This window comes from Haliotis rubra, unplaced genomic scaffold, assembly GCF_003918875.1.
Source record: "Haliotis rubra isolate DU_JTF1 unplaced genomic scaffold, ASM391887v1 Scf1233, whole genome shotgun sequence".
NCBI lineage: Eukaryota > Metazoa > Mollusca > Gastropoda > Lepetellida > Haliotidae > Haliotis > Haliotis rubra.
This window is the reverse complement of record NW_025765152.1, coordinates 160,879-177,979: the sequence shown is the minus strand read 5'-3', so window position 1 is coordinate 177,979 and position 17,101 is coordinate 160,879. Positions and strand designations below refer to the sequence as shown.

The 17,101-nt window shown below is 46.1% G+C and overlaps 1 protein-coding gene across 1 annotated transcript in view; it reads right to left on the bottom strand.

Annotated features, from left to right (window-relative positions):
* Positions 1 to 17,101, bottom strand: part of LOC124266164 (E3 ubiquitin-protein ligase rnf213-alpha-like) — a 58,801-nt gene that overhangs the window by 38,989 nt on the left and 2,711 nt on the right. The gene's annotated exons all lie outside the window — the stretch shown is intronic.

The following is a 17,101-nucleotide window of genomic DNA, read 5'->3' as shown; positions in this document are numbered from 1 at the left end:
GAGGATATATGCTGTGCCGCCACTAAAGGCTCTAAATCTCGTAGGACTTCGAAGGATGTGGCAACATCTCTAAGATAAAAGTTCGTAAAAGTATTTGATGTTTCCTTTGACAACCAGATACTATCTGTTCCACCAAAACTGAATTCAAGCTTCCAGAGATGAAGCTAGAGCCCTAATCTCATGAGGAGAAAACTTATCATCTATAGTTTCCTGATCACAGTCTCTATAAGCAAAAGTGATGATTTTCCTAAGCCACAATGAGATGGTATTTTTGGAAATTTCTGAATCAATGCTCTTCTTACACGGAAGAAACAAACGACGGCGACCCCTTCTGAACCCAAGAGTTCTCTGAATGTACCAATGTAAAGCACAAATAGGACACAGTAATCTTGATCTGTCTGCTCTCAAGGCAGTGGTAGGTAAGGCCGGCATTTTATAAATCCTTGGTCCCAATGGCCAGCTAGCAGCTGACTGATTTTTTGCTACAAAGTCTGGTAATGTTCTGCAAGACATATAACGGTAACCTTCCGAGAATGTTATTGATCTAAACTCCAAGGCATGAATTTCCGATACTCTGGAGGCCGTCGCAAGAGCCAACAAGAACATTGTTATAAATGATAAAAACTTTAAGGTTGTGGCCTGCATGGGTTCAAAAGGAGCTCTCGGAAGACATTTCAGGACTAAGCATAAGTCCCATTTCGGGAAAGATGGAAGGAGTCCTTACATCCTTGAGCTAGAAGGATCTGATCAATTTATGAAGTGAAGAGTTAGTTCTGACTGACAATCCCTCAACATCATAGACTGAAGCAATGGCAGACCTTTATCCTTCTATAGTATTATGTCTTCGTTTCTTAACTTCTCTCAAAAATAGGAGGAAATCCGCAATCTTCGGGATAGACACTGGGGAATCCAAGAGTCCTCTGTCTCTTCTCCACTTGACAAATCGATTCCACTTTGCATTGTAGAGAGCTGCAGTGGAAGGTCTAATAGCTTTGGTAACTGCCAGGGAAGATCTATCGTCAAACCCTTGTTGCTGGAGTGATTTGCGGATAGCCTCCACACGTGAAGAGCTAGGTTCTGCAGGTTTCCGTGGGATCATGTGGAATCCGGTTGACTGAGAAGATTGTCCAATTCCAGTAATCTAAGGGGGAGAGTCCGTGAGAAGCTGGAGGAGAGTGGTGAACCACGTCCTTGCTGGCCAGAGGGGAGCCACTAGATAAACTACACAGTTGTGACACAGGATCTTGGCCAGAACTTCCCTTAACATTTTGAACGGAGGGAATGCGTAGGCAGTCATATTTTCCAAAGGTATAGACATGGCATCCACTGCCCATGCTAGAGGATCTGGCACTCGACTGACATACGTTGGTAGACAATTGTTTCTGTGGGTTGCAAATAGATCTATCAATGGGGTCTCCCATCTTTTCCCGACTAAATCGAAGGCTTCCCTGTGTAGAGTCCACTCCAGAATGACACTGTCTTGCCTTGATAAGGAGACCACAAGAATGTTGAAGCGTCCGGGAATGTGACGAGCCCTTAGGTAACATCTTGTACGTTCGGCAATGGCAAAGAGATGTTGCGTGACTTGCAAGAAAGTCATCTATCTGGTGCCTCCCAGCTTGTTCACATAAGCCACTGCCTTAGAATTGTCCGAGGCTAGCATGACGCTCTTGCCGTGCAGAATCCAACTCCAGTGAGACCAAGGCTTTTACAATGGCTAACATTTCCAATACATTGATGTGGTATACACTCTCCTGTGGAGACCATGTGCCCTGAACTTGCTACTGGTCCATGTGTGCTCCCAATCCTGTGGTCGAAGTGTCCGAATAGATCGTGATATCCTGAGGAGGTGGATGAAATGGAAGTAGAACATTTGACTCCTGAGTCCACCAAAGTAATTCTGTCTTGACATGATTCGGGCAGGCAATTAATGTGTCTAGATCCAAAGTTCTGTTTTGGTTTATCCACACTTGGGTTTCCCGAAGATGTATTCTGCCCTGTAGGGTAAAATCTTGGATGTTAGTCAGAGACCCTAGAAGCGACATCCAGTTCCTGACAGCATCCTGATATCTTGCAGTATTCTGGTCCTTAACTTCTCCCAACGATCCTGTGGAGGATAAATACAGCAAGTTCTTGCATCAAAAACTGCTCCTAAGAATTTTATCCTTGGGGACGGTGTTAATTCCGACTTCTCCGGATGAATGATTAGACCCAAATGTGTAAACACATGAATTATAAACTTGGTCTGCCTTATAAGTCTGTTTGTGATCGTATTCATGGCTAGGAAATCATCCAGATAACCGTGAATGGCTATGGGTCTGTGATGAAGAAAGGCTACAATGGGAGTTATTACTGCCGTAAACAGCCAAGGAGCAAGGGATATGCCGAAAGGTAGGACTCTGAACGAGGCAAGTGGCCCTGCCTGCAGTGTGTATGGGGTCACTCTTGGCTCGGCTATTCAGCTGTAGTGCTCGCTGAGCTGAGATGGTTGGCTGGGCGTCTCTCTCTTTTATTTAGCCAGTGGTAACATCGTGTCGTGAGGTACGATCATCAGCTCCTCTCTGACGAATGCTCTCGGCGGCCCGTCTTTCAAGTAGTACAAGTTTGGTTTGCCATCTTTGACGTCGACCAGGTCTACGATGTACGTCTTCATGGACCATAACGGATTGGTGGCACGTTTTCTGCTGTCTCCCTCGTATTCACCCGGCTGGTACAAATACCTAACGCTGACAAGGTCTGGTAATTATTTTTCTCTGTTTTATCGCCACGTGTCACTGCCGACGATTCAACAGATTTCATTTTGATGGCTTCTCTTAACCACGAGTCTGGTAACTTCGTTGTTGATGGCAACCACCACTTGTGGCAAGTGTCCGACCCATTCCGTATTTCTGTTTTTGGGATTGATTAAATCCCGTGTGTACTGGTGTGAGAATAGGCATTTGGCTAAAGTGCGATTGAATCTCTCGGCGATGGCTTGGCTGCGGTGAGCTCCGTCCACGCCTCATCTCACCTGGACTTTGTGCTTGGCCAGCAGCTGCGGCATGGCTCCCATGAACTCGCGTCCGGGATCGATTTGCAATACGGCAGGCCAGGTCAAGCGACTGCATTTGTATATGCATTCTAAGGCTTTGACGACTTCATTCGAATCTTTCATTGTCAATGGTTCGGCTTCTTTGAAGCGACTGGCGACATCGACAATTGTCAGGGTGTACTTGTAGGTTTCACGTCTCACCCTGTCCTGAGGTAGAAACAGTAGGTCGGCATGGTGAATGCGATGTCAAATTTTCTTCTCGGGATGCGCCGGCAGGTAAACTTTCCAGATAGGTTGTTTATTAAGCCAAGCTTTTGCTTTCTCTTCTGGGACTCAAGCAGCTTTGGCGAGTTTCGGGATGGCACTCGCACCTTTCCAGTACCCACGTGGGCTGTAATAAATTTTCTCCATGTATGTAATGTGTGTTTTAATTATATAATATGCGCATGTGTCCGAGCGTGTCAGTGGTGACTCCGTCAATGGCGATCCATCGTTTTGTGTCCATGGGAGACAGCGACATCTTGTTGAATCTCAGTCCGTATATCCTGTGTCCGTCGCTTCTCAACATGTTCATTTGGTGTTTGAATGTTTTATTCTTGAACAGGGCTTCCTTGAATCTGGCATGCTTGATGTGTTTTTTCATGCCTTTTGCCTTTCTGATTTCGTCGTCGTTTGCTTTCTTGATGGAATACATCTTTGATCGGCGTGCCCGCGCATTCGTCCTCCATCTTACCAGCATTTTTTTGTTGACTAGGCTGTGTAAAGGATGGTCTTTCGGGTAGTCGCTGGTGTCGTACAAATGGCTATTATCAGCCATGTCCTTGTACAGCACTTCGCACTTGTCGACGTACTACTTCTTCAACTCGTTGTAGTAAAAGTCGTACATCAAGTGTTTGGGTAGGTCGAGGATGCTCATCCCCTCGTAAACGGGCCAGTTGAATTTGATGTGGCTTTTGTTCATGTGCAGCGCCGTCAACTCGTCGTCGATTATTTTGCTTCGGTTGAATGCCGGGCTGGCTATCAGTTTCCTGAGGTTTTCTCGTTCTGACTAGTTTCATGTTAACGCGTTTTCTCAAATTCTCCATCGTCTTGCCGAACACCGAGTTGCTCATGAGCTTGTACAAGTTTTTCTCAAAATCGCTGGTGGCTAGCTTTCGTAAATCTGTGTTCATTCTGATGTAAGGCTCCATCAAAGGTCTTTGATCGAACTCGAGCGCCCTGTGAATTTTCGTGATTTTCATTCCCGGCGACAAGTACAGCTGCAGGTTACGATAGTGAACGATGTATTTTTTCTTGTTCATCATGTTCGGTAAAATATTTTTTACGTTAGCCAGCTTATTTTTTCTAAGCAATGTTTGTTGACATCCAGTCCGGGTTCACCGTTAATTGTTCGGGAGGTAGCGGATAGCTGTTGTGCGATTCATGTAATTCTGCGGGATATTCCAAGTCCACTTCAAGTATGTAGCTTTTGTTCGAATCTGGCGCGATGCTGTTAACGTCAATATCAGGTTATACCCATTCATATGCCCCTGTGGGTAGATACTGACTCATGGCCCAGCCATACAAGTTGTTGGCGTCGAGATAGAGGATGTGTTTGCTCGGTTTGCTCATGTCGTGACCGGGAACGTACTTGTTGTTGGCTTTGGTGTACCGTTTGGAGGCCATTGAAACCCCGCCTTGCAAGCTATTCTCTACGAACAGGTGCATGTCGTAATCCGTCAGTAGTTTCAGTTCCACGACAAGTTTTATCAACAAGGCGTCCCAAGAGAGACCGGGGGGGGAGGAGAAATACCACGCGGGGTTTAGGCCGTACTGTTTCGAGCACGTTTTTCTGAATATTTCGAACACGTCGGCCAGCAGCAGCACATTGGTTTTCAAGTCGTGGTAGTTGTCAAAATTCTTGCAGCTCAGTTTGTCCCACACATTGAGGGCGTGCTTGTAATCCTCGGGGTGATGGTTGCTGTAAAAGCAGTCAATGGGAGGCAATCGCGTCTCGTCGAACCTGGACCAGTCATCCATGTATTCGTAGGTGTAGACACCCTTCCTCAGCAGCAGAGGTCAAGTCTCGGCGTCGGTGTATCGATTGGTGATGCTGAAGTAGTCTGGGTTGTTGGCGTTCACTAGACTGTCTAGAGACGACAGCAGAAACTGAATGGTGTCGATAAATTTCAAACCGTCTAACGAGAGAACGAGATGTATTTTTCCATGTTGTTGGGGATGCACGTTATGTTACTGTTGACCTTCGCGATGGCCTGCATGATCAAGTGAGAATCGTAACCGCGAAGATTGTGTAACACGATGGGGATTTTGATGGTTTTGGGATTGATTTTGAGCTTCAAGTTGCACACGTTGTGTGCGGCACCTCTGTACTTACCAGTGACGTGACAGTGATCTCTCACGGAATCGCCGCACAGGGGTTTGTCGCACACGTGGCAGTGAGTGCTGTCTTCATGAGCTTGTCGGTCGTCTTGGGTCATGCACATGGGGACGATTGTGTACAACTTTTTCCTGATGGTTTTCTCTTCGCGTTGCAAACAGGTGATAAAGTCGTATTTCGATTGATCGTACAACAGTTGCTGAAACTTTTATCCATGCGTAGTGATACTTGTCGCTTTGCTGGATCATGAATTAATTGATCGTCTTGCATCCGTTCGGAGGGGCTGATCGTTTTGTTCCCTTCGTGTCCGAAGACGTTGATGGCTATGTGGTTGTTCTGTTTTTCGATTTTGGCGATCTGGGAGATGGGGTGTGTTCGTCTATGCTGTCCCAGTTAAGCCCGTCTTCTTCGGGATAGCTCCAAGGTCTGTTCGAATTAACGTTGGCCGGAAACAAAGCTGATCTGATCGAATCGTCGCCTTTGTTTTGATATTGACCATGGCTTGTCTTTTCTTGTAGTATGGTGGCAAGTGCAGGTATGATCTGCTTTTGAAGGGCATGTAGTTCGCTACGTCCAGATAGACCGTGGCGATCCTGTCCATGACCCAACCAGAACCCATGTGCGTGTAGCGTTCCAGGGATGCTCGTATTTTGTCCAACGAGGTGTCGATGGACAATGTTTGCCTCTGAAGTAAGGCTAGACGTGCTTGGTGGCGCCATCCGTCGCTGTTTGTCCAGAGACATTTTCACCGTGATCTGAAATTTGAGGCTTCCCAGGTCGTTCAGTTCCTCGTTGACTTTGTCGGCAATCAGAGGTTTGATGTCGTCGACGTTCACGTTTTGTCGACATTCATCCGCCAGCCTCTCAGATACTTACCTACCTCGTCCTTCGTCCGTGCGAACTGAGTTCGACGGGTTTGTGTTCCTCCAGTAGTTAGACGAGCTCAACTTTACTCATGCGTAAATAACCTCTCAGCCCATGTTCCTTTGCTAGGAGCATGAGTTGTTTCACTGTGGGAGGAGGTTGTCCACAGACGGGTTTCATGTCGAGTAATCTCAACAGCTGAGGTTTCTTCAAGCGTGAGTAACCGATCACCGCACGTTTTTAGCAATCGCTTTCAGTTCTCAAACAGTGAGCATTGTTGCTATATATTCAGATGCAAACTCAAATCTCTAATACGTTTTGCTATATTCAGATGAGAAGTCAAATCTCTAATAGGTTGATATGCTAAGTCAAATCTCGCCATTAAATACTTAGCAGCTGCGTCAATATGTCTCATAGTTAGCCTTTCGACGGACAGACCCCATGCTCACCAGAAATTGATTATTGCCTAAACTGTTAGACCGATCGTCACGAAATTTTGCATGTATCTTCGCTATACATTGTACCTTTCTCACAGGCAATCGTTCTTTTAGATAACACTCTTCTTTTGGGAGTTATGGCTTTTGAAAAGAAGAAAAGGATCCTACGCTATGCGACAGAACATAACATGAAGCGCATGTAAAATCAGATTTTTATTCGAAGATTTTGGTTGCGTTCGTTGAGATAATCTATTTTCGTTAAGTAGATGAGATGACCTCGTACCACGTCCGCTCCGTGGGCTTTGCAACGGAGATAATGACATTTCACGCCTTACGCCGCATACTTTGCAGGTGTAATTCACGAAACCTTTTCGGATGGACATCATGTGTATGCCGCAATATTTGGTGGCGCTTTTCCTGCCGCAGATCTCGGTTTTGCCGAGCAGCACATATTTGCAGTTATATGGTGCACGTCGTCCCATTTTTTTATATATACACACATAAATATATTTTTAGTCTAATTGTTTGGCGATCAACCCGGCGATCAGCGTTATGAAATCCAGGGTCTTTCTGTTCCTGGGAAGGCGTCTACTGGCATTTAGTGTTTTCCGGCGAGCAGGTAGTATTCTTGCATGGCATTCGTGGACGTTCTTAAACATTTTCGCGTTCGATGTTCATGAAATCGATTCTGTGCATGCGTTTTTGGCGTAAAAGTTCTCAGATGTTCAGCTTCCACTTTGGCCGCATTTGACGTTCATAATTTGGAAAAGAGATAATTTGCTGCCAGGGCATGGTGACCATCATCGCGGCCATTATTATTCTATAGTGGTTTTTATTATTTGAAAATATTTTCTTTATAATTTCTTGTTTCACAAGAATGTCCTTGGTGGCCATCGCCATCCTTAAGTCCATGACGAGCATGCCCATGTCCTGCATGTTGAAATCGAGTTTGATCGTCGGCTGTTTGAGAACCATGTTAACCTAGTTAAGACCACGGCAGCATATGCATCATTGTTAGTCTGGCGACCTTGGTGGCTTGATATGCATCATTGACGAATGTTTTTCCTTCAAACGACAACGTGTGTTTTATAACATAATATGCAGATTTATTTCTAATTGTGGTTGCATTGGTTTTGGTTTTGGTTTGGTATATAGCATAACGGCGACCACGCTTAATCCGGTTGCCACGACTGCTGCAGCGACAATCCACTGAGTGTAATAGGTATTATTCTTGTGGTGCTTGGCTAAATGACCTTTTCTACCGGCGGCGACATTTTAGGATTCTTGCTGGTGACTAGTCTTATCGGTGTCGTTGCTTCCTCTGGCGGCATCATCGTTTTCTCCCCTGTTGCGCATCCATGTTGTATATTATTATTATTTTCTTCTTTAAATTGACAATGCTTTGCCGTGATGATCTTGGCGGTTACCAGAGTCAAAACATGCCTTATCTCTAGTACAGCTGGCATATGACGTAGCTCAAAGCATGTTCGATGAACGGAGAGCTTCCCACAGGTAAAGTCAACGTTCCGGCAGAATGGGAGGGAAGTACGACGCTATGCTGGTGTATATCTGAGTCATTGGCTGAACCTATGGTTTTCGTCATTTTGGCGCCGAGTCTGGACTCGTATCTCGCGTACAGCTTATCGATTTCTTCGGTGGGCATTTTATGAATTTTATCGGGAGTATGGTCCCCGCCCAAGTATTAATGGCTTTGCCACCGACCGCGAGCGCCACCAGTCTCTCTTTGCTTATTATTATTATTATCGGTATCCATCAGTTGTTCGAGCAGTTCGTTGGACTCCATCTTATGATGTAACAAACGATTTATAAATCTAAATAAATAAAATCCGATGCACGTGAGACACAACAAGATGAAAGTCAAGTTACACGCGACAATAATATAAAAAAAAATCGCCATAGCAAAATTGCCCGATAGACAAGATTTCAATTATTCTAGTCAACCCTGATTTTGAATAATTAATTTCCTTAGGATTTCGTCAGCCAATCAGGTGTAAGCTCTACCTATACTCGGCTATGTCCGTTGCTTTGTTCCCACGGTCCTAAAAATAACCTGGTCACCAGCCTTTTACCCACTGAATAAATTATATACAACAGAATATTAACACAAAGACGATTCGTATAGGTGGTCTCAACTCAGCTAGTGGTAAAGTGACTACTTGCTATGTCTAGCATACATTTCAGAGGCTGTAGAAAACAATTTTAGAATCGTAGCGCGAGTTAAATTTAGCTTGAACGCACCAGCTTAAACGGAGTGAGGTTTGTGGTGGAAGACTTGATATATAGAGTTTTGGTATGTTTTCAAATCCGGCTGATATTTTTCACACTGATAAATTTTTAAGCAGGTGCTAAGCATTTTGCTAAAAACACTCGATAAGCCACGGACTGGTCCGTTTTAGCACAAGTTTGGCGTGTTTCGTTTCGGCTAACAGTTTCTTCACTCGTTCTCGTTCTTGCTTGGTCGGTTTTCTCGCAAGCATTCCTCGAGTGAATCCCTGTCCTTGCAGTGAAATATGGCGACCCATCGCAACTGTTCCCTTAAGTCTTTCAGCACCGAGTTGAATTTCTGCACACTCAAACGCTGTGTTTCATGTGCCGGCCCAAGAAGGCCAGGTATGACAGCCAGTTTTCACGATTTCCTTATTGGCGCTGCAGTCGTCCAGGATGAACAGCGTGGATTCTCCTTTAAACTTGTCATGGTAAGCACGCAACCAGTCCTGAAGGCACGTTCCAGGATCAATTATGTGCATGTCAGGGTCCGTCATCACCCACGGTCTCTATTGAGTTGCGCGTCCATAATCATGTACAAATATAAATTTAACTTGCCGGCGGTTTGCGCCTTCTTGGTGATTTGGATGGTCATCCTCTCACTGCCGTTGTCGATGCGGCTTCCGCTGCCGCGTAATGTTTAATGTTTATCCAGGTACAGACCGAGCGTTATGTAGGATAAACCTAGTTCTTTGAGGACGTCGTTGACTTCTGGCACGTGCCACTTGATGGGCTGGTAGTTTTCTTATCTCGTCCCACTTCTGGTGAGCTCGCATGCCTTGGCTGAACATCTGGTTGGGCACGCCCTTGACGGTCACTTCGACTTTCGTTATCTTGGGATTCCAAGTGTCTCTTTGAAATGGCTCGTATTCCGCCACGGGAATGATCAAGATGCCTTTCATCGATCGGGCCGGCACATTCAGGTTGATGTTCCACAACGTGTCGCTCTTGTCCTTGATGATATTGTCCGCGATCGTATAGGATGGACAGCTTTCCCGAGTACCGGTTGCGAATCTGCCGGGCCAGCTCCGGGTTCATGACCATGTCGAAGTCCAGAGAGATGTTGTCGATGACGTAGCTGGCCTCAGTGCCGTCCGGTGTGAGATGACTTTGCTGCAGTCGTTGAACGTGAGTTCGTATTACAGCCGGTCGCCCAGCCCAGCCCGGCAGCCCGAAGTCAAGCGGTATGCAAAACCGGTTCCCGTATGCCTCGGCAATGGCTTTGTCCTCTGCCGGTATCTCATCGAGCTTGTCTTGCGTGTAAGCTTTTCCCACATGTATGTCATTCGATCTGCAGGTAGCCCAACAAAGTCCTTGATAGAACATGTCAGTGCGTATTCCAGAGGTCTGCGTAACACTAAAACACGTCACTGTCATCAATGCTCACCACCTCATTCCTGCTGATTTTGATGGTGCTTTTCTTGACGATGGCACGACCCAGGTTGAGCATGATCGTGCGTTTGTTGTTCGTGAACTCCAAAGTGATCTGAAAAAACAGTCGAGCCGTGCTGGGGGACGATGACGTCATTCGCGCCCAGGTTGGGGAATTGAACCAGCAGCGTTTGGTTTTGATCGATCGTGCTCGGATTGTGATGGTCACCGACTGACGCATGGCTCAGGCCCCTAATGGCTCTCTCGATGTTCGGAAAGGATCTAGCTTTTGTCCGTATTGCGACATTGTTTATATTGAAAATATATATATTATAAGTTTAATATAAACAAGTGTTTGCCACTGATATGGCAATGTCCCCCGCCGCTAATGAATGGAATATCCATATTTACTACTTTTTATTTTTTGGTCACATACAAGATGCCTGAAATGACTGGTGTCTGCATGATCACCCAATGAAGGCTGTCAACATAACTGAAAACATTGGGTGCAATGTTTTATGAGATATCGCGTTTAAATCAGTTTGAAAAGCGGTCAAAGAGTCGTGGTGACCTTGAAGATAAGGTCAAGGTCACACAAAATAACTGGTGTCTGAGTAATCCCCCCAATGTAGGCTGTCACCAAATTTGAAGACATTGGGTACAACAGTCCATGAGTCGTTGCATTAACAAGAATTTGAAAAGTGTTCAAAGCGTCATGGTTGACCTTCAAGATCAGGTCAAGGTCACCAAATTCGACTGGTGTCAGCGTTATCCCCCAATGTAGGCTGTCACCAAATTTTAAGACACTGGGTACAACAGTCCATGAGATATCACGTTAACAAGATTAAGAAAAATTGGTCAAAGTGTCGTTGTGACCTTGAAGATAACGCCAAATAAACTGGTGTCTGCGTAATACTCCAATGTAGGCTGTCACCAAATTTCAAGACATTGGGTACAACAGTTCATGAGGTATCGCGTTAACAAGAGTTTGGAAAGTCGTTGTGTTGTGGTGACCTTGAAAATAAAATCAAGGTCACCCGAATCGACTGGTGTCTGGGTAATCCCCCAATGTAGGCTGTCATCAAATTTGAAGACATTCGGTACCACAGTTCATGAGATATCGGGTTAATAAGAATAGGGACATACGAGAGACGCCGCTGAATACATAGTCCCCCGTTCCGCTTTGCGACAGCGGACAAAAATGGCCCAACTCAGCGCAACGGTCGAACGCTCTCGATCACAATGATCTGAAAGACGTGCCACAACGTGTTCAAGTAGCTTCGGATGGACTCGACGGCATACTGGCAAAGCTAGATTCAATACCCCTCAGGGAAATTCTAGCTCTAGACATTTCCCTGCAGACCATGCGTGGATCGCTCATGAACAACGTAGCCAAACTGAAGGAAATCGACAACACATCGCTCGCGAAAACAGAAAACGCGATGAGGTGCCAAAGGGTGACAAGTACAGCCAAGATCGGATCGCCAACAGAATTCACGACCTGGAAGACGAGAGATCTGCTGGAATAGAAGCCGCTTCCACCAACTGGGAAGCCCTCTGATCACAAATCACCCGTGTGCGCGAAACCATCGCCCGAGTCTTGAACGAGGACACCACGTTGGCCGACAGGATCCAAACTTTGTTCCGGGAACGAGGGATCACCATCACAAGCATTCTGAATGCCTTGGGCTTCATCATATCGACCCTGGTCGTATCGCTGACGGGCGGAGGAGGCACACCAATCCCAACACCACCAACACCACCAAGCCCATCAGGCGGCAGCAGCTACTGGATCAAAAAACATTTGAAACCTCTCGGGGAAGCCTTGACGAGAAACCCCCGATAAAGCCGCCGAAGCGCTGCCTGGCATCTTGGGCAGCATCGTTTCCTGGTTGCTAGGATTCTTATCGAAAAACAGTCACGTGGCTCGGTCAAAACCATGTGGGCTTTCGACGGTGCCGTGTACGTCACAGCTAAGGAATTTTTAACCAAATGAGGCACCGTCCGACCGCGATCCCACCGACCACCAGCGCCGTTTTGAGATCGATGTGCTGCTTATTGTTTGCCCGCACGTGTGAAGGCTGCTGCCGTCGTCGTGGTTTTACTTTTGGGGGCGGGGGTGCCACCACGATGCCAGTTTCATACTGCGGCACGACTCAACTCGCGTTGTTGATGTCCAGGTTCAAGCCCAACTTTGATCGCCGGTGCCGATGACGATTTCGTTGTTGTAGCCAACGACTCTGTTCACCCTCAGTTGCATGTTGCTCGGAGCCATGTATAGTCCAGCGCATGCGTCTACTTCCGAACATGTAGTCTACTTTCGTTTTGATAGCGCTCGATGGCACTAGATAGTTCGATCGAAGATGCGATGGCATCCTCGATGTTAGCCATGAACTGTTTCTGCGCGTCGTAAGCTGTCCCTTCACCATAGATGCCAGAACGTGTTTGCGTCTGCGCGCCCAGCATGGCCCACACGTATCGTTCGAATCGAATCGTTCAATCTGACAACACCGGCACGAGTAAACCCTTTCGAATTGTTCACCATGCTTATTTTCCAATCATCCGCGGGTCCCTGTTTAAACCTCCAAACGCGGTAATCCTTGCCGTCATCTAAAGCCATGTAATGGTCGTTCCACTTGTTTGCCGTGACGTAATGATACAACTTGTAACCCCAATCTTTCAACAGCTGTTTGCTGGCTTCAGGCAGGAGAGGCATGTTGTGAACGAAAGGAATGCCCAAAGCTTGGTTCGGACCCGGCAAACGCCAATCGACCGTCTTCGGATCTAGTTCGAATTCACCGCAAACACGTTCGTACACACTTCTATTGTACGGATGGTTTACTGCAATCCACGCCTTGTCCTGCGGAATTTGGGCTCTGATCTCTTTCAAAATACGCCTAATCTGGTAGTACACGTGAAACGAGAACACGGGCTGACTCAGTTCATCACGGCGATCGTTGTTCAACGTCACACCGCACCCAGTCGTCGAGCAGTACAAGAAATTAACCAGAGGCACCACCACGGAATTGAAAATATCAGTTTTAGACATTAAACACAATTCCGTAAGTATAGGATATCTCAGTGCGACGCTGCACATACGAAATAAATGAGTCAAGGAACACGCGATAGAAAATGCACCAACATAGCGATCTCCGACCTCGGGGACATGCGCGGATTGGACGAACATGGAGTCGACGGCAAACTGTACACCTTGCAACTGAAAACAACATTTACAAATGCGTCGAACTGCAACCGGTAGCAAGAACGACCTAGCAATTTCATTGATACCGAAGGAGTCCGCAATTACAACCTGGTCCGCAATGATGAAGATGAATGTACGATAACCCCAGCGTTCCGCAGCAGGCTATTCCACCTGGACGAGACCACTGGCGTCTTCAGAATCATGCAGTACACTCTCATCTTCAACGACGATAACAAATGGGCATTAGTGCCATCCCAAATCGACTGGAATCTCAACATCACGCTCGGATCTCCCCACGATTACACGGACAACAAAGATCACTATCTGATGAAAGTCATGAACAACGGAATGCTGCTTTCGGCTTACGCCCCGACGCATAGACACAGCGTGATCGTAAGCGCGCTGACCCCAAAAGTAGCTCACATGATGTCGAGCAAACCCGGGACGCAAAACGTGGGATTGCAGATGGTGTTGGTAAACATCCTGTCCTGCCGCCGTCAGCACGTATCGTCGTCGAAATCGTGAAAGGGATCAAACTCCGCAGGGACAAACAATAACAACACCAACCTTGCTCCATTTATGTGTGGGTGAACTCAAATGTCTACACCAGTCTGCAGGGAGTCACCGTCACCTGGGAAGACACGATATCGCTCACTAAAATTTTCCTACCCGACAACATACATCTCATGGGTTTGACGTGCACATCCTAGGAATTAACCGAAAACCAATTGAAAACCAATTCGTAATTTGTATAAACCATCCCAACGAAATGCTAGCCAATCTCGGGGACACACGGGGATTTGATCTGCCTGGTGAGGAAAACACCCTGTACGCCATGCACTTACAAAACAATGTGTACGGACGAGTGTCACTGGCAGATTTCAAAGAGCCTGACTGGTTGATCGACATCACCCTCACCTCGCCCCTCGTATTCATTAAAAAAAAACAGTCGCGTGTCTGTAGTGTAAAGCGACAGGATACTTATTTCTTTCCGAGTCGTTTCATGGTAATCTGTTTTGTATCAAACCATCTGTCATGTGACCAATTTCCATGGCAGCCACAACACACATTGCTGTTTTCGCTAATTCGGCGATGGGATTTGGCTCATTATTTAATTATGTTTTGGGAAATCCATTACAGCGACAGTTAAGTATGATTCTTTATGCTACTATCAGTCGTCATTTTAAGATTCCCGTAGATTTCTGTCTTCAATCTTGATGTGTTATGGTAACAACTCAGGGGCGAGCGTGGCTAGACTGAATAAATGACAGGTTTATTCGCGGTGTATAAATTTTCGCGCTAAAATGTTTTGCGCGAAAATAAAACCTGCGCGAAATATAATACGTTTACAGTAATTCTCATGTCCTTTCCCCCGACAATAGACGATACCGTACAAGTTTTACGAATACTGGATCACACGGGCAACATGTTAGCTCCAGTCAACTCGGATGCATCTTTAGCGGCGGACATACCCGATTACCAACAGTATTTTTTCGATTCAAATAGTATTTTTCGATTCATATCAAATTACACACCACGCTCGTCATAGAATTCTATCTTGCAGACTCTCATGGGTCGTCAGAACGACATTCTTTGGATGGACTGTCCATCAGCTGGGACGACAGACACATACACCAACGTTGCCGTATCATCATACGGCTGGGATCGATACCCTTAGCAAGCCTCGATTGGGTTCGTGTTATTGAAACAGGACCTATTCAGATCTGGGCTATTTACTTTTACGATAATCTAAACCATATCAGCCTCAAGTACATCTATCGATGATTGACGGAAAACCAATTAAATATTATTTTATAAGAAAATATACATATAGGATGGGACTGTACCCAGTCGTGGATGAAGTAGCAAAAACACTGGATACCGTTAACAGGTTTCCTTTGCAACAGTTATGAGTCATCAAACAACAACTAGAACGTGAATGCGATACATGATCAGCATTACAGAAAAAATATCATAGGGCTGTCCATGGACGGTGTCGACACCGCCCTGATGGCAACCAGCATGGGATTAGTAGCGACAGGTGACAGATTGTTATCCACCAAAGTGGTCGCACCCGTGGTGCTAGGCATCAAAATAACAGCTGGAGTGGCAGGGTTGATAGGATTGGCCCTGAAGTTCGTATCTCGCAGACTGCAACGTAAAGCATTGAAACACGACGCAATTAGAATTCTACCTGAAGCGAAATTAAACACAATAGGCGATCATATTTCCACCGCGCTCACGGACTGTAAAATCTCTGAGGAAGAGTTTCATTTGGTGCTATCAGAAATCGCAAAATACCACAGAATGAAACAAGAGATGCGAACCAAGTCTTGTGAAAGCACTGTCATCAGAGAAGACGAGAAAAAGAATTTCATAGAACAAGGGAATCATCAGGCCTGGCAAGCCTATTTTACGAAAACCAAACAAATCATAGAAGGAGATTCACAATTGGCGGACATCAACATAACATAGTTGACAGCCAGCGACCTGGCAGTCAGCAAAATGAATTCACACACACACACACACACACACACACACACACACACACACACACACACACACACACACACACACACACACACACACACACACACACACACACACACACACACACACACACACACACACACACACACACACACACACACACACACACACACACACACACACACACACACACACACACACACACACACACACACACACACACACACACACACATACACACTGCGACTCGCCCACAATGCTCGCTCAACCCAGACTAGGAAAACAACTCTGAACTGTGAACCGTGAACTGTGACCTGTCAATTCTGACCTCTCTCTCGCTTGCAGGATAGACTAGGAAAATCGATTACCAAGACCAACGGGAGCCGTGGTGGCTCCGTTCGCTAAGCTGCTGGGGTCAGCTTGATTTCGTGCAGCTGCGCAACTGTGCGATTTGCGAGTTAATATCCCGTCTGGCCTCTCAAGATTTCCCGAAACGACAAGTAAGGTTATCTGAGGCTCGCAGTTGGATGCAATCGTACGAGGGAGGAAGCCTTGCGCATCGCAATCTATCTATCTATTCCTTTCTCCCTCGTTGGGGTTGTGACCGCAGCGAACATTTTGCTAAAAAATTTCAGCCTCGCTACTTTATAACAAGTACGGCAATACGTTGGATAGTTAGCCTTTCGACAGACAGACCCCATGCTCACTAAAAAGTGAATATTTCCTAAACTATTGGACCGATTTTCGTGAAATTTTGCATGCACCTCCGGTAGTAGTATACACAATAGCGAAACGGATTAGGGCCTGCCCAAGGTCTTCATTTGGTTAATTAAGGCCTTGGGAAGGACCTGGTCCCGTTCCGCTATTGTTTATATTACTTAAAATTCCTGGAAGTAATAGGATCCTTTGCTTCCACCACTTGTTGACATTGGCCGGTGAAAATAATGGCTGTTGGAACATCAAATCTTTAGTAGATTCTGGTAAAATCGGAACCGAGTTGAGCTTGTGAGTCTTCACCATAGCAGTGAGTCTGCCCAGCGAAT